Source organism: Procambarus clarkii, chromosome 50, assembly GCF_040958095.1.
Source record: "Procambarus clarkii isolate CNS0578487 chromosome 50, FALCON_Pclarkii_2.0, whole genome shotgun sequence".
NCBI lineage: Eukaryota > Metazoa > Arthropoda > Malacostraca > Decapoda > Cambaridae > Procambarus > Procambarus clarkii.
The window spans coordinates 9,541,394-9,560,101 of record NC_091199.1 but is presented as its reverse complement, the minus strand read 5'-3'; the positions used below and the strand labels follow the sequence as shown (position 1 = coordinate 9,560,101).

Below are 18,708 nucleotides of genomic sequence, written 5' to 3'. Positions count from 1 at the left end.
ACGACTATATTCACCTCGTCATATACACTATATGACAAGGGGGCCAGATTCACGAAGCAGTTACGCAAGTACCTACGAACCTGTCCATCTTTTCTCAATCTTTGGCGGCTTTATTTACAATTATTAAACAGTTAATGAGCTCTGAAGCACCAGGAGGCTGTTTATAACAATAACAACAGTTGATTGGCAAGTTTTCATGCTTATAAAATGTTTAATAAATGTAACCAAAGCCGTCAACGATTGAGGAAAGATATACACGTTCGCAAGTGCTTGCGTAACTGCTTCGTGAATCTGGCCCAAGGTGACGGAACGGTTCCCAATTGCTTGGACCATCAGGGATCGAACACCGGCCCTGCAAGACACTCACTCACCTTCACTGGGAAAGTGAGGTATCCATGCTCGCATACAACAGTCCAGATGGAGCACATTAGAGATTTCAACAGCTGGATAACCACTTTCCTTTCCTTAAAACGAAGATTTGTTTGTTTATGCTTCATATACGATGTTCGGTTCAATGTAACATCCATGGTGGATGGTCGACGACCGGGCCGCGGGGACGCTAAGCCCCGGAAGCACCTCAAGGTAACCTCAAGGATGATGTCACTTAATGCTCGGTGTTCGAAAATAACCAATAACCCCATGATAACTTCCCAATGGGCACGATATCCAAGAGTTGGATATTGTGGATATCTACTGTTGGATATCTACTGTTGGTTCGATGTTGAACGAACGCTAATTTAACGATGATACGTAGTTGAATTGACGTTGAGTAATGTACCCATTGGGTTGTAGTCCCATATTAGTTAGCGTTGAGTAACTCAAGTTGTAAACAGAGCATGGCTCTTGACGCTAATGCTTTCCCCTCTTGAGTATGTGTGATTTCTCATCTGTCAGGCTTCATTTGTTTCTCATATGGTTTTAACACTAGAATACCTAGGAATATCATGATATTTGTTCGTTGTATGTTCCTGTAGTTATCTTGAGGTTATCTTGAGATCATTTCGGGTCATTTTGAGCTAGCTATCGGGTCTGTTATCATATAGAAAGATACAAAGCGAGATGGGATGCACACACATACATACAGAGATCATTCCAAAAAAACTCATCTAGCTTTACGCATCAATTATAATTTTAATTTCCTGTTGAGATACTTGTATTACTTTGAAAGTGCTGGGACTAATTATATCCAGAATATACCACTTTCTTTTCCGAAAACCTTGTGTATATAACATTACTTATTTACTTCATATTTATATGTGTAAATATAATCTACTGTTTGATAACTTTGGCAATAATAATAATAAGAAAACTGTTAAATAATTATTATAATCAGTAGAAATAATCATCATATCAGCAATAATTATGTGTTTAATATTTTTTATTAACATTATTACCTAATATGAATTAAAATGAAAATTATTATAATTATAAAATAATTATATCACAATAATTATTCAAATTATAATAACTTTGCCATGAAGACAACTTTCTCATCAATATTAATGATAAAAATAATAATCTGAATATAGCATTAATAATAATCTTATCAATTAACATTTGATAAATTTAATAATGTAATATTAATAAGAATGTTAATAACTTTCTTATGACCATTACAAATATAAATAACAATTGAAAAATAACTGAGAAAAATCTTAAAAAAAATATATAATAATTTGATTATAAATAATAATAATGACAATTAAAACCCAATAACATTTAAATATAATTAAAATGATACAATGTAATTATTTTAATAAGTAAATAATAATTAAAAATGCCATATTAATAATAGTACTAATAAAATTAGTTAATAATAATAATGATAATGATAAAATATTAATCGTATTGAAAAATATACTGGTAAATACGTTTTATTTAAATATTGATACATATATTAGCAATTATGGTTAGCCCCAAAAAATCGCATTACTGAAGCATCAATCAGCTAGTCAAACATCGGCCGTACGAGCCAACATTCGCTACATAATTTATCTGTCACAAAATATTTAACAAGGGATAAATGCTATATATCTAGAACCGTCTTCAGATTAGATATAAGAATGTAGTCAAGGAATGTGGGAGAATGGGGTTGGTTCTCAGAGCGGAACCACCCGCGGAGTAGGTTGAGCTTTATATATAATATGGGGGAGAGAGTGGAGGTCTAGCTGAGTTTGCTTGTAGTCGCGGAGGAGCTAAGACATTGTTCAGAGAGAGAGAGAGACAGAGGCAGACACCCGCGCGCCGCCGCCACGTTCCCATCTCCCGCCACCCACCGACTGAGCCTCGCCCGCGCATGCGCATTCTCTACCACTCCTTCAAAACTCTTCTAAACCCTCTTTTTCTGCCATTCTCTCTCTAATTCAATACCCACAGTCCACTTTTAAGGCCCATCGCGGACTTCTGTTCTTTATTTCGCGGCTGTTTGAATAATTCTGAAAGGAAAAATGAGGTTTGAGAAGAATGAGAATATATACAGAGAATTGCTGGAACGGAGTGGGCTGCCGATCAGGCAGTCTGACAAAATGGCTTCGAGGGATAGTACGACATCGTTCACCGACGACCAACTAGAGGAATTGTGCGAAACATTCAATACGGTAAGTAAACTACAGTAACCAACGATAACGACCAACACTCCATCTATACAGCCGCGTAGCCGTTGAGGCGCTACGACACGTCATATAACAGCTATTCAACTCCCTAAAAATGTAAAATCCCAAGCCATGGGGCGAGGCTGGGATCTTCCATTTGAATCCCAGCAGGTGTGATAAGCTCAGATAACACAGCCATGACGAAACGCCTCGAATAACAGCGTTGTCAAGCTCACACGAAGCCAATTTACCCTCCAATCTCCCCTTCCGGAGAGCAAGGTGTGCTGTGAGAGGCCTTAAGACGTGAAGAAATCTTTTAAGACGTCGGGATAGGCTCAAAGGTCCCATCTTCCCGGCACAGGAAATTAAGCCTCCAGGACCCACTTGCCAGGCCTGGAGACTCGGGCCAAACTCGGCCTATGGGGTTTATATGGAGGGTTTAAGTCATGGTTTGGCCGCCAGTGGCTGGTTGGGTTGGGGTTTTGGGGTGGGTGGGTGTGTGTAGGGGTTTGGGTCTTGGGTTGTGTGTGTGTGGGTCCTGGAGTGTGTGTGGGTGTAGGGATTTTGGGTCCTAGAGTGTGTGTGTGTGTGTGTGAATTTTGGGGGTCTTGGGTTGTGTGTGTGTGTAGGGATTTGGGTCTTGGGTTGTGTGTGTGTGTAGGGATTTGGGTCTTGGGTTGTGTGTGTGTGTAGGGATTTGGGTCTTGGGTTGTGTGTGTGTGTAGGGATTTCGGTCTTGGGTTGTGTGTGTGTGTGTGTGTGTGTGTGTGTAGGGGTTTTGGGTCCTGGGGAGTGTATGTGTGTGTGTGTGTGGGTGGGTTTTGGGGGTCTTGGGTTGTGTGTGTGTGTTGGTCCTGGAGTGTGTGTGTGTGTGTGAGAGTAGGGTTTTGGGTCTTGGGTTGTATATGTGTGTGTTGGGTTCCTGGTGTGTGTGTGTGTATGTGTGTAGGGGTCCTGGGTGTGTGTGTAGTAGTGGTCTTGGGTTGTGTGTGTGTGTGGGGTGGTCCTGGGTTGTGTGTGTGTGTAGTAGTAGTCTTGGGTTGTGTGTGTGTGTGGGGTGGTCCTGGGTTGTGTGTGTGTGTAGGATGTAGCCTGGAATGTGTCTGGGTGTTTTGTGTGCATTCCCTCCCTGGTGTGTGTGTGAGTTCCCCCTGGTGTGAGTCCCCCCTGGTGTGTGTGTGAGTCCCCCCTGGTGTGAGGTCCCTTAAAATAAGTGTTTGATCCTCGTAAGTGTACCCTGGTGTGTACTCACCTAGTTGTGCTTGCATGGGGTGTTTGAGCTTTGGCTTTTGGTCCGCCTACCCTAGTGTGTTTTTTACCCCCATGCGAGTTATCTGGTGTTTTCCCCTAGTTGGTGTTTCAGATTTAGCTACTCAGAACGAAATGTCCATGTAGCACGGGCTATGGTGATCCCGTAATAACCCCCCTGGTGTAAATTCTCCCCTTTTAAGTGTTTCCGCCCTGTGGTATGTATTTTCCGTAGACTGTACTAGCAGAGAAAAGTGAATTTCATATTTCAGGAATTAGCTTAATATTGCTGTGTTGTGTCGAAGATGTATCAATATACGAAAGTACTTAAGGAAATTCCTGTTTCAATTTTCCTCCGTGGCTTGACACTGTCATTATATATATATATATATATATATATATATATATATATATATATATATATATATATATAAGATATAAAGTGATGTCTTATAAAGAAACGGAGGTTAATCGTGAGATAAATTTCTAGGGCCATGCTTATAGGTCTATATTATCAGGACGTTCTCTAGGATGTATATAGTATGTGACCGTTACTGTTGGCTTAGACCAAATAAATGGTTTATCTGTTGGATAGAGAAGTAATTATCAAACGAAGGCATAGTTGTATAGAGACCGGACATCGCTAGGAAATACCGGCTTGTGATAGAAGTAGACAGAGTCTGGCGCCTTCATTTTTTACTGTATTCTGTATTGTTTACTGTATATTATTATATCATTTGCTGTATCCTATACTGTTGCATTTTTTGTCCTCTCGTTCGTTGGTATTAGGTACGTAGCCTATTGTAATATTTCAATTGTACGTATTTCGATTGCACGTATTTAGGTACGTAGCCTATTGTAGTATTTCGAGTGTGAAGTTGCATTCGATGCGTACAGTGGTATCAGACCTATACAGTGGTACTCATCTGGTACAGTGGTATTCGGTTTGTAGAGTGGCATTTTTACATGTTCATTGGTGTTCAACTTGAACAGTGATACCGAGCTGGTAATGTATTGTTTTACAAGGGGATTTGGCTTGTATATTGTTACAGTATTTGGGTTGTACAGTTGTGTATGGTTTGTAATGTATATTTACCTTATAGTAATATTTTACCTTTTCCTAGGTAATCTTCATGTATGTTAAAATTCGGATTGTGCAACTTGTAAACTTATATTCGACGTATTTTGCTTGTAAAGTGGTACTCGTCTGATACGTGGACATTGAGGAAGCACAATGGCGCTTGTCCTGTATAGCTGTATGTGGATGAAAAGTCACAATAACGTATTGTGACTTGTAACATAGTAACGTATTGAGACGTCACCATAACATATTGTAATGATATGTAGCTTGTACAGTGGTACCTAAATGGGAAAGCCGTGTCTGTTTAGCTTGTATATCCGACGGGTTGATAATGGCTTTTGGGCTAGTACAGTTGTACCGGGTTTGCTGGTACAATGGTATTTAGCCTGTACACTAAAACTCGCCCAGTAGAGGTATTCGGTTTATATATTGGTACACTAATGGTACAGTGGACCATATTGAATACTTCATACCCAAGACTCTACTACAAATTAGAGGTATTGTCAGGCAACATCACCGTGACAAGGTAACTGAGGAAAGGAGGATAGAAGCACAAACCAGTGAATCTGTACGATGGTACAACATGGTTGCAGCTGGCAATCCCAATCATTATGACCGAAGAGGAGGAGGACGAGGGAGAGAATCAGTCAGTGGTGTTCTTAAATTCTCACCTCCTATATTTCTTAAGTAAAAGGAAGATTCAGCGTTTCTTCTTACCCTAGTTAGGCGAACAAATGGGATGTTTATGGCTGGCAATAAGGAGTTTATCGGGCACGAGGGATTCTGGTACTTTTGGTGGACATTTATCTCATTGATTCCAGTACGAGGGGGCCTCGTAGCCTGGTGGATAGCGCGCAGGACTCGTAATTCTGTGGCGCGGGTTCGATTCCCGCACGAGGCAGAAACAAATGGGCAAAAGTTTCTTTCACCCTGAATGCCCCTGTTACCTAGCAGTAAATAGGTACCTGGGAGTTAGTCAGCTGTCACGGGCTGCTTCCTGGGGGTGGAGGCCTGGTCGAGGACCGGGCCGCGGGGACACTAAAGCCCCGAAATCATCTCAAGATAACCTCAAGATAACCTTTTTTTTTTAATACTTTGTATTATGCATTGTTGACAAACCTCTATTGTCTTGAGTGTATTTATTCTACACAGATACCTAAGTGTATACGCCTAAGTGATGTGACTAGACAAAAACAACCCGAAAACAGAAATAAACAACTTTAGGAAGAACAGGAAACAACAGAAAACAATGACTTGACGTGTAGAAAATGGTGCTTTACTCCGAAAAAATATCAACCTAATTTTTTTTAACTGAGGCTGTTAGTAACCAGCCAGAGGAGAGAGAGAGATGGAGGAAAGATGAATGGGAATATGAGAGGGAAAGAGAGGTAGAAGGTTGAAAGGAGAGGGTGGAAGAGGGAGGGGGGGGGGGGGGGAGGGCGGACAAGCGTAGCTCCTAGGAGTGAGAGGATTGACTGGGTCTTGCCCCCACGTGGACAGTCTGGCAGTTCGCCGTGGGGCAAGTCATACCTTGCAAGTCCCCCCCCCCCAACCCCCACCTTAATCCCTACCCTAACCCTCCCCCCACCCACCATCTTGGTCACTATATCCCACCGACCTCGTAGCCTGGTGGATAGCGCGCAGGACTCGTAATTCTGTGGCGCGGGTTCGATTCCCGCACGAGGCAGAAACAAATGGGCAAAGTTTCTTTCACCCTAAATGCCACTGTTACCTAGCAGTAAATAGGTACCTGGGAGTTAGTCAGCTGTCACGGGCTGCTTCCTGGGGGTGGAGGCCTGGTCGAGGACCGGGCCGCGGGGACACTAAAGCCCCGAAATCATCTCAAGATAACCTCAAGATCAAGGTTCAGTTCCTGAACCGATTATGTGCCTCTGTAATCCTTTACACTTTAGCTAAACGAACTAGAGGGTTCAGTTCCTGAACCGATTATGTGCCTCTGTAATCCTTTACACTTTAGCTAAACGAACTAGAGGGTTCAGTTCCTGAACCGATTATATGCCTCTGTAATCCTTTACACTTTAGCTAAACGAACTAGAGGGTTCAGTTCCTGAACCGATTATGTGCCTCTGTAATCCTTTACACTTTAGCTAAACGAACTAGAGGGTTCAGTTCCTGAACCGATTATGTGCCTCTGTAATCCTTTACACTTTAGCTAAACGAACTAGAGGGTTCAGTTCCTGAACCGATTATGTGCCTCTGTAATCCTTTACACTTTAGCCAAACGAACTAGAGGGTTCAGTTCCTGAACCGATTATGTGCCTCTGTAATCCTTTACACTTTAGCCAAACGAGCTAGAGGGTTCAGTTCCTGAACCGATTATATGCCTCTGTAATCCTTAGAGGATTATGTAAGTGCATAATAAAGAAAGAAATTGATTGTTTTAGGCTTAGGAACATATAATATGTGTGAAGACGCTGTCTAATTATATCACACACCCCCAGGAAGCAGCCCGTAGCAGCTGTCTAACTCCCAGGTACCTATTTACTGCTAGGTGAACAGCGGGGGGGGGGGGGGGCATCAGGGTGAAAGAAACTGCCCATCTGCTTCCGCCGGCGGCCGGGATCGAACCCGGACCCTAGGATTACGAGTCCCAAGCGCTGTCCATTCAGCCACTGCCCCCTGTGTGTGTTTTTTATAACAGACATTTTTTGAATTTTCAATTTAGAAGCATAAAAACAATTTAAAAATATCATGGTAGATGTTTCCCCTTGACTGGTGAGTTTTCTGACTTGTATTGCTAGTACTGAACTATTACCTGTATAAACTTTAACGCTTATTAGTACTAATTAATTTAATGTTATCTTGTATCTTGTTATCTTGGTTAATATTTAATGTTATCGTGCTAGCGAAACGTGTTTTGTTGCACCTTCGACATATATATATATATGTAGGTAGCCTAACTGACTGAACCACAATGTGGAGAACATTTCCAGCTTTCATAAAGGTTACGACATTACTCTTTAAAAGGTCAGACGGGATTAATGTTGATCAAATGTTGATCAACTTTGTCATATCTGACCGTGGTAAAAATATGCGACGAAAGAGAGAGAGAGAGAGAGAGAGAGAGAGAGGGATATATATATATATATATATATATATATATATATATATATATATATATATATATATATATATATATATATATATATATATGCAAGTAGTGTGCGTGTGAAGGCCACTAGATATTTTATTCTCGAAATATATCAGAAATCCTAGTATACTTCATCGTTTGTGTAACAGTTCGTGCACGTATGCATGTATATTATGTATAATTCTACATAGTGGAATGAATTAGGTGGGGAAGGGGGAGGGGGGGGGTGATCTGGAGGCTGTGGGTGGGGAAGGGAGTTAAAGGGGTGTGAGGGGACAGTTATAATGGAATTACCACTCTTGTCCCCCTCATACTACTCTTTTTCATCCCCCCTCACTCCCTCATACTACTCTTTTTCATCCCCCTCACTCCCTCATACTACTCTTTTTCATCCCCCTCACTCCCTCATACTACTCTTTTTCATCCCCCTCACTCCCTCATACTACTCTTTTTCATCCCCCTCACTCCCTCATACTACTCTTTTTCATTCCTCTCACTCCCTCATACTACTCTTTTTCATCCCCCTCACTCCCTCATACTACTCTTTTTCATCCCCCTCACTCCCTCATACTACTCTTTTTCATCCCCCTCACTCCCTCATACTACTCTTTTTCATCCCCCTCACTCCCTCATACTACTCTTTTTCATCCCCCTCACTCCCTCATACTACTCTTTTTCATCCCCCTCACTCCCTCATACTACTCTTTTTCATTCCCCTCACTCCCTCATACTACTCTTTTTCATCCCCCTCACTCCCTCATACTACTCTTTTTCATCCCCCCTCACTCCCTCATACTACTCTTTTTCATCCCCCTCACTCCCTCATACTACTCTTTTTCATCCCCCTCACTCCCTCATACTACTCTTTTTCATCCCCCTCACTCCCTCATACTACTCTTTTTCATCCCCCTCACTCCCTCATACTACTCTTTTTCATCCCCCTCACTCCCTCATACTACTCTTTTTCATCCCCCTCACTCCCTCATACTACTCTTTTTCATTCCCCTCACTCCCTCATACTACTCTTTTTCATTCCCCTCACTCCCTCATACTACTCTTTTTCATTCCCCTCACTCCCTCATACTACTCTTTTTCATCCCCCTCACTCCCTCATACTACTCTTTTTCATTCCCCTCACTCCCTCATACTACTCTTTTTCATTCCCCTCACTCCCTCATACTACTCTTTTTCATTCCCCTCACTCCCTCATACTACTCTTTTTCATCCCCCTCACTCCCTCATACTACTCTTTTTCATTCCCCTCACTCCCTCATACTACTCTTTTTCATTCCCCTCACTCCCTCATACTACTGCCCTTCACCTACCTCATCCCTCATACCTAACTCCCCTTCACCTAACATTCCATCTCTGATTTACACATTAAAAATATTTGATTATATGTGAATTATAACTACAAAAGTTGCTAAGATAATTGGGGGCCTGACGGCTGAGTGGACGGCGCTCGGGATTCGTAGTCCTAAGGTTCCGGGTTCGATCCCCGGCGGAGGCGGAGACAAATAGGCAGTTTCTTTCACCCTGATTTTTTTCTGTTCACCTAGCAGTAAATAGGTACTTGGGAGTTAGACAGCTGCTACGGGCTGCTTTCTGGGGGAAGGGGGTGTAACAAAAAGGAGGCCTGGTCGAGGACCGGGCCGCGGTGTTGCTAAGCCCCCGAAATCATCTCAAGATAACAAAGATATATATATATATATATATATATATATATATATATATATATATATATATATATATATATATATATATATATATATATATATATATATATATATATATTTTCATGGGTATTCTTGCAGGGGGTGTGCCCTGAGCCACTGGCTGACTCACTAAGTGTTACTCATCTCTGCCTGACTCAGGCGGTGGTTGATGTTTTATGACTCGTATATTGAGTGTTGATGGAGTGGAAGATTATCCACGGGGGAAGATAACGGCTTAGATTGACTCGTCTTGGCGGCGGAGTCTTGAACTCCGCCGATATCTATTCGTTATCTTCCTGATAGGTGCAGTTTGCATGAAGGGTTTGTCCTAATTCGTTATCAACCCTGTTCATTAAGACATTTATAACACGTTAGCTCTATATAAAGTTTTGGGGAGTGTTGACCAATCCCCACACTAGAAAATGAAGGGATGGCGATGTTTCGGTCCGTCCTCGTGCTTGCTTAATTTAGCAGCAAGCTGAGCATGAGGGGTTGTTTGTGATTAGTTGCACTGGCCTCGATAGGTTAAGTGGGTTGCTTGGATTTGTACGTTTTAGGTAAACAGTTGCATTTCTTACGGAGTGGTAGATCAAAGAAAACGGTGGAGACTATTCGGACCAATAGCCGGCCACCTGGTAGAGTGGACTGGGTTGGCGGGAATGAAGTTGGCTTAGGTAAACTTGACTCCGTGATATGAGAACTATGAAGTTGGGATTAGTTGATACCTGGTTGATGGGGTTCTGGGAGTTGTTCTACTCCCCAAGCCCGGCCTGAGGCCAGGCTTGACTTGTAAGAGTTTGGTCCACCAGGCTGTTGCTTGGAGCGGCCCGCAGGCCCACATACCCACCACAGCCCGGTTGGTCCGGTACTCCTTGAAGGAATATATCTAGTTTTCTCTTGAAGTTGATGGAGGGCGTTCGTCTCGACGCCCCCCACCAACCACGCCCCTTCCACCAGCCACGCCCCCTCCACCAGCCACGCCCCCTCCACCAACCACGCCCCTCCACCAGCCACGCCCTTTCCACCAGCCACGCCCTCTCCACCAGCCACGCCCCTTCCACCAACCACGCCCCCCACCAACCACGCCCCCTCCACCAACCACGCCCCCTCCACCAGCCACGCCCCCTCCACCAGCCACGCCCCCTCCACCAACCACGCCCCTCCACCAGCCACGCCCTTTCCACCAGCCACGCCCCCTCCACCAGCCACGCCCCATCCACCAACCACGCCCCCCCACCAACCACGCCCCTTCCACCAACCACGCCCCCCCACCAACCACGCCCCCTCCACCAACCACGCCCCTTCCACCAGCCACGCCCCCCCAGCCACGCCCCTCCACCCGCCCCCCCCCCTACCACCTGGAAAACATCACCGCTGCTACTATAATTACTCTCATCATTCAACACTAAATTACTGCCAGGATTATGGTTATTATGTTGGTTACTAAACATTTGATATGAGTACTTACAGTACTTACTACTTGTACTGTTGGGCTAATACTACTATTATTGCTGTTAGAACAACCAGCACCCCCTCACTTGTACACTTATTGTACTCCTGTACAGGGAGCCGGTCGGCCGAGCGGACAGCACGCTGGACTTGTGATCCTGTGGTCCCGGGTTCGATCCCAGGCGCCGGCGAGAAACAATGGGGCAGAGTTTCTTTCACCCTATGCCCCTGTTACCTAGCAGTAAAATAGGTACCTGGGTGTTAGTCAGCTGTCACGGGCTGCTTCCTGGGGGGGTGGAGGCCTGGTCGAGGACCGGGCCGCGGGGACACTAAAGCCCCGAAATCATCTCAAGATAACCTCAAGATAACCTCCTGCTTCCTCTCTTCCTCCAGCTCCTCCTTCCTCCTCCTCCTCTGCTCTCTCTTGTCCTCTTCCTGTAACAGCAGATAGTCTATCAGTCAATCTATTTTTCTACTCTGGCGGGAGCATCAGATAAAGCTCTTCCTCCTGTCTCCATCCTCCGTGCCTCCTGATTCACGTAAACAAAACCCCCATTACCCTTGTTGTTATAGATTCAGCTACTCGGAACAAGTTCCAAGTAGCACGGGCTATGGTGAACCCGTAACTTACCTGGCACAGGAGCGGGGCAAGTAGCACGGGCTATGGTGAGCCCGTAGTGGACTTACCTGGCACAGGTACCTGGCTATCCTCCAAAGGATACCTGATCAACCAGGCTGTGACTCATACGTCAGGCTGCGAGCAGCCGCGTCTAACAGCCTGGTTGATCAGTCCAGCAACCAGGAGGCCTGGTCGACGACCGGGCCGCGGGGACGCTAAGCCCCGGAAGCACCTCAAGGTAGGTAGGTAGCCACAGGAGCGGGGCAAGTAGCACGGGCTATGGTGAGCCCGTAGTGGACTTACCTGGCACAGGAGCGGGGCAAGTAGCACGGGCTATGGTGAGCCCGTAGTGGACTTACCTGGCACAGGAGCGGGGCAAGTAGCACGGGCTATGGTGAGCCCGTAGTGAACTTACCTGGCACAGGAGCGGGGCAAGTAGCACGGGCTATGGTGAGCCCGTAACTTACCTGGCACAGGAGCGGGGCAAGTAGCACGGGCTATGGTGAGCCCGTAGTGGACTTACCTGGCACAGGAGCGGTGCTGTGTGTGTGTCCCCATTGCTGTTGTTGTGGGGACAATGGTAGCAACCAAGAAAGAGGGGGAGGGAGGGTTGGGGGTCTGCCGACTCTCGGAGGTTTCAATTGTCGTAATTGGTCTTGTCTGACGATCTTCGACAGTGATTGGAGGTGGCTGACCTTGAGCGACAGTGGACTGGTTCTTGTTTGATCTATGGCGTCATTTTTTAACGAATGGGCATCGTTTGCTTTGGGGCGTGAAGCCTGAGATTGGATGGGTTAGTGTGTGTGCCACAGGGCCTCAGGCTCTATGTCTCTCTGTTGGCCTACGGGCTCACCATAGCCCGTGCTACTTGCCCCGCTCCTGTGCCAGGTAAGTCCACTACGGGCTCACCATAGCCCGTGCTACTTGCCCCGCTCCTGTGCCAGGTAAGTTCACTACGGGCTCACCATAGCCCGTGCTACTTGGAACTTTATGTTCCAGGTAGCGAATCTTTAACAACAACAACAACTCTGTTTGTGTGTCTGGTTGTGTTTGCTGGACGGTCTATTGGCCTGAATTCTCTGTTTATGTGTCATTTTGTTTGTAAGTTGCCGTGATAAGGCTTGACAAACCCTTATCGGAGCAACATACGTAATTCTCTTAGCATGAACTGCCGGAGCAATCCAGCCCACTTCCATGGAGGATTTGACACTGCCAGAAGCAAAACAAAATGTTTTGCTTATCAAGAAACGTTAAGTTAAACGAATCTTAACAACCCACATAACCTATCGAGACCTACGTTTAGAAAGCGTAAATATGTAATTATTATTATTTATTAAATTTCGCACAGTTGTGATGGGCAAGAGGACGGGTACAAAGATGGTTAGGGGCTATGGTGAGAATGACTTGACTTGAGAATGGTCCAGGACGGACCGAAACGTCGTCGTCCCTTCAATTTCTAGTGTGTGGTCTGGTCAACATGGTTAGGGGTTTCACCCTGTATAAATCTCCATCGGGATCTTACTCGGCTCTCAGGCTTAATTTATGTCATGAGACGTCCATGAGGCAGTCTGTCATATCTGGGTTATACGAGACTCTCGCCTTAGCTTATCTTAATGGGTTTTTATGTATGCAAGTCTGTAATATTAAGGAGAGTCCAGAGTTGGTGGTTATGAAGGGGGTTTAAGGAGGTAGTTTTATGCTGGCAACTTATATATATGTATACTCTGTATATGTATATGTGTATAGGTGTGCTTTCGGGGGTTGAGTTTTGGCTCTTTGGTCCCGCCTCTCAGCTGTCAATCAACTGGTTATCTTGAGATGATTTCGGGGCTTTTTTAGTGTCCCCGGTACTCGACCAGGCCTCCACCCCCCAGGAAGCAGCCCGTGACAGCTGACTAACACATTCTGGGAGTCTATTGGGCTCTTATAAAATGTACATTTTAAACTGTGCATGAAGTCTGCCTCCACCACATCATTGCTTAATGCACTCCAAGACCTCACGGTCTCGGTGTGTGTGTGTGTGTGTGTGTGTGTGTGTGTGTGTGTGTGTGTGTGTGTGTGTGTGTGTGTTCATGTGGATGTAAATAGCGGGTCCAAGGTCCCGCCTTCTCAGCTGCTTGTGGCAGCATTAAAGAATGGACATAAGACACCAGAGAAAATGCAAGAAAGACTGACAGGATTGTTGTTTGGGTATCAGGGGGGACCTTTGCTACCAAGACAGGTTCAAGTGCCTCAATCTGCACTCAGCAAGAGAGACGCTGTACGAGGTTGAGTATAAACAAGGCCTTCAAGTGCGTTAGTGGCATAAACAAATGGGATATAACCAAGTTCTGAAACTGTTGGAACAGGTCAGAACTCGTAATATATATATATAATAGGTACAAGCTGGAGAGATTACGAGTCTGTTCTTGAGATTCTTGCGGTTATCTTGAGATCATTTCGGGGCTCTAGTGTCCCCGCGGCCCGCTCCTCGACCAGGCCTCCAACCCCCAGGAAGCAACCCGTGACAGCTGACTAACACCCAGGTACCTATTTTACTGCTAGGTAACAGGGGCATAGGGTGCAAGAAACTCTGCCCATTGTTTCTCGCCGGCGGCCGGGATTGACCCCGGGACCACAGGATCACGCGTATAGTGTTCTGTCCACTCAGCCACCGGCTCCCTGTGCTCAAGAATGCGTGCCAGAAAGTGCCATTTGTCTAACATTTGCGATGCGTTGTAATATTTACACCTGACTAGTGGTCCAGTTGGCGACTATAGCTCTTTAAGTAAAAAATTGTAAACTTAAGAAATTCTTAATAGTTTCTTTGCGGTGACGGACAATGAAGACAGCCTCACAGACCAAGCAGTCACCAGCGAAGGCTGTGGAAGTGGGCGAACTCTCGAAATCAACAAGAGGTAATGGACAGGTAAAAATGCTGCTCTTATAATTGCCTGCAAGTAAAAGGTGTTCAACAATTGACGTAAATAATTACGAACCGAGAAGCTACCCCGGCCTGCACTAACTATAGGAATCATCTATTTTCCGGTGAATTTCTGAATCGACTTGAGAATGGGTCCAGGACGGACCGAAACGTCGTCGTCCCTTCACCTTCTAGTGTGTGGTCTGGTCAAAAAATTTTGAATTGGTCTTAGAATGTTGCCAAATTTCCCTTGTCTATTAGCTAGACACATAATTTTATTAATTATATTTTTTATTTTTTTGGGGGACTCTGGATATATTGTCTATATAGGAGGCCTGGTCGACGACCGGGCCGCGGGGTCGCTGAGCCCCGAAATCACCTCAAGGTATATTAAATAGGGCGAAACCTTTCCCATAACCGCAATTGTTTTGCTTCTTATACAAGTCCTGGGGATATTTTTAATCCTAAAGGTGAGTGCGAGACAGTGAACTTTAGCTAGCTCGGTTTGTGTTCGTGTGTGTGTGTACTCGCCTAGTTGTATTCACCGTGTGTACTCACCTAGTTGTGTTTTGCGGGGGTTGACCTTTGCTCTTTCGGCCCGCCTCTCAACTGTAGCTAGTTGTCGTCTAGTTGTGCATGCAGGATGGGGGTTGAGCTTCGGTTCTTGTGCTCCCACCTCTCGACTGTCAGTCAACCCTGAGCCTGTTAGTGGGTACACTTGTTCCTTCCGGAAAACCTACATACTTTATACAGTACCAAGCACAACAGTACCTTTGAGGTTGGGACTTCCTATTCCTGCCTTGTGTGGGGGGGGGGGGGGTTGTCCTTCTGGGGATATTTTCTCTGTTCCTTGTGTCAATTCCCGAGGTGAGCTTGTGTGAACTCCTTGTGTCATTATGTTGTATGTCTTACTTGTCTGTGGGTCTTGCAAGAAATTCCTTAGGTTTCTTGCTTGAATTTGTTATGTAAGGTCCTTGTACGTGTTCGCTCCATTAGGGACTTGTGTGAATTCCTTGCACCAGTTCCCTGAGAAGTATTGCTTCTCATAATTGAGTGTTTCAGGTCCTTGTCTGGATTCCTTTGCATCAGGTTCTTGTATGACTTCCTTCAGCAGGTCTCGGTGAAAGTTAGGTAGATATATATTTACAAAGATGTGCTGTAAAATACATTTTCTTTCCGGTGGAAGTGTTTGACTGAGGTGACAGAGGGGTTATGACCTCTGGGTTGGGGCCACACAAGGTCGTTCACTTGCCACCGCTGCTGGTGGTGGTGGTGGTGGTGGTGGTGGTGGTGGTGGTGGTGCTGGTGGTGGTGGTGGTGCTGGTGGTGGTGGTGGTGGTGGTGGTGGTGGTGGTGCTGCTGGTGGTGGTGGTGGTGGTGAAAAAATGTGACGTGTTAGGTGAGAGAACGGGTGGGACGGTGATATTATTTATGTATTTGTACTTGCGGGATTGAGCTTCGGCTCTTTGATCATGCCTCTCAATTTTCAATCAACTGGTGCACACAGGTTTCCAAGCTTATGTATCATATACATAAGCTTGGAATATACATATACATAAGTATCATATGTATCATTATGTTTTGTATCATATCTACATTTAAAACCGTTGGGTTCTCAAAGTTCCACTTGTTCGCGTACCACACTTCCCAAATAATATCTTCGTCTACCGTATAAATTCTCATGAGAATCTTGTACGAGGTAATTATGTCTCCCCCTAAAACTTCAGTCTGCCAGTAGCGTGAGGTTTGGCTACATTAGTCCTTCCTCATAACTCATACCTCTCTGGTCTGAGACTAGTCTGGTGACATACCTGTGGACTTTCACCAGCTTTACAGACTTTAATGACGACATAAAAAAAATATATAAATACCTATCACTTAAAAATTGCACATCCTATCCTCTGTAATGTTGTATTAATAGACTGTTAGTGTTGTTAAGATATGAACTCTTCGCAGGCAGTGTAGATTCCTGGATTGTTGTGATTGTTCTGATTGTTGTGTATAAGGTCCTGGACGATTGTGGTGTAGTTGGGAGGAAGTTGTTTGTGATGTGGTAGAGGTGTTGGTGGTGTGGTAGGGGTGGTGATGGTGTGGCAGTACTCACCTAATTGTGCTTGCGGGGGGGGTTGAGCTTTGGCTCTTTGGTCCCGCCTCTCAACTGTCAATCAACTGGTGTACAGGTTCCTGAGCCTACTGGGCTCTCTATCATATCTACATTTGAAACTGTGTATGGAGCCAGCCTCCACCACATCACTTCCTAGTGCATTCCATTTATTAACTACTCTGACACTGAAAAATTTTTTTCTAACGTCTCTGTGGCTCATCTGGTGGTGTGGTAGGGAGTGTTGATGGCTGTGTGGTAAGGGGGTAGGCTTACCTCTGTGTGGTAAGGGGGCCTCGTAGCCTGGTGGATAGCGCGCAGGACTCGTAATTCTGTGGTGCGGGTTCGATTCCCGCACGAGGCAGAAACAAATGGGCAAAGTTTCTTTCACCCTGAATGCCCCTGTTACCTAGCAGTAAATAGGTACCTGGGTGTTAGTCAGCTGTCACGGGCTGCTTCCTGGGGGTGGAGGCCTGGTCGAGGACCGGGCCGCGGGGACACTAAAGCCCCGAAATCATCTCAAGATAACCTCAAGATAACTTACCGTTTGGTAATAATTGACTCCCCCATCTATTATACTTTTAAGAATGGGGTTTCCTCCTACGATTGTATAGTGACTGGTGAGTGTGGGTCGCTTCCTGTCTGTAAGATGACTGTACGACACCCTTTTCTATTGTCTAGCGTATCGTATTCACCATTCTCTCTCTCTCTCTCTCTCTCTCTCTCTCTCTCTCTCTCTCTCTCTCTCTCTCTCTCTCTCTCTCTCTCTCTCTCTCTCTCTCTCTCTCTCTCTCTCACCAAGTGGTATTACAGTGAGGGGGAGTAGCGAGAAACTTTCTCCATGGCGAGGAGCTAGCGGAAGACAATGCTGAGTGAATGGTAACGGCTGGCGAGGAAGGGAAAGTGCCGGCTGTTGAAAGCTCCTCATTTTGACTTTCTTAATTGTCGCCCTCTTAGGAAATTGCGGCGATATTCCTGGTGAGATTATTTGATTTCAGTTGAAATGATATGGAAGCCGTGTGTGACAGACGGAAGAATATTATATATATATATATATATATATATATATATATATATATATATATATATATATATATATATATATATATATATATATATATCTGGCCGGGCTCACGCAGTGTTCAAGAGAGAAGTTGTTGATAAACACCTCTAAAGGATACCTGATCAACCAGACTGTGATTCACACGTCAGGCTGCGAACAGCCGCATCATCCAACAGCCTGGTTGACTAACCAGTCCAGCAACGAGGAAGCCTGGCCGAGGACCGGGCCGTGGGGACGCTAAGCCCCCGAAATCCTAGCAAGGGTAACCGCAAGGAAGTATGAAAGATATTATAGGGTTCTCTGGGTTCAGTGAAATAAATAGTTACCTTAAGTGGTGTAACGAATGATATACAGGATTTAATACCCTTGTGGCAATGTCAGAATTCCCACTGGAGTTGCCAGGGGGGTCGAGGGGGGGGGGAGTGGCTAGTATCAGCTGTTTATTCACAGTGGATACTGGGAGAACTGGAGAACAGACTGCTCTTGTTGCAAAGAGAACTAGCTACTCTAATGGGGGGATACGGAGTCAGTAATTAAGGAGTATAGAGTTGGCACTGTGGCCAAAAAAAGAAGGGAAGTAATTATTGCAGAATTAGATGCTGTATTCATACACGGAAAATCGTATAGAGATCGTTGTAATTCTAACTGAAAGGAACAGGTGTACAGCAGAGTAAAGCAAGCTGGCATTTCTACACCATTAAGTAACATTTAGGCAGCAATTTGCTTTTTTAAATATTTAATAAAATTTAACTTACAAATTCCATTTTTAAATATGTAATAAAATTTAACTTACAAATTCCATTTTTAAATATTTAATAAAATTTAGT

General features: G+C 44.8%; 1 long non-coding RNA gene across 1 annotated transcript in view; it reads left to right on the top strand.

Moving 5' to 3' along the window:
• Positions 1–1,888: 1,888 nt before the first annotated feature.
• The window catches only part of LOC138351603 (uncharacterized), a 94,149-nt gene continuing 77,329 nt past the window's right edge, over positions 1,889–18,708 (top strand). The window contains exon 1 of the long non-coding RNA XR_011222518.1: positions 1,889–2,597. This is a non-coding gene — a long non-coding RNA (uncharacterized lncRNA). The remainder of the gene's footprint in view (positions 2,598–18,708) is intronic.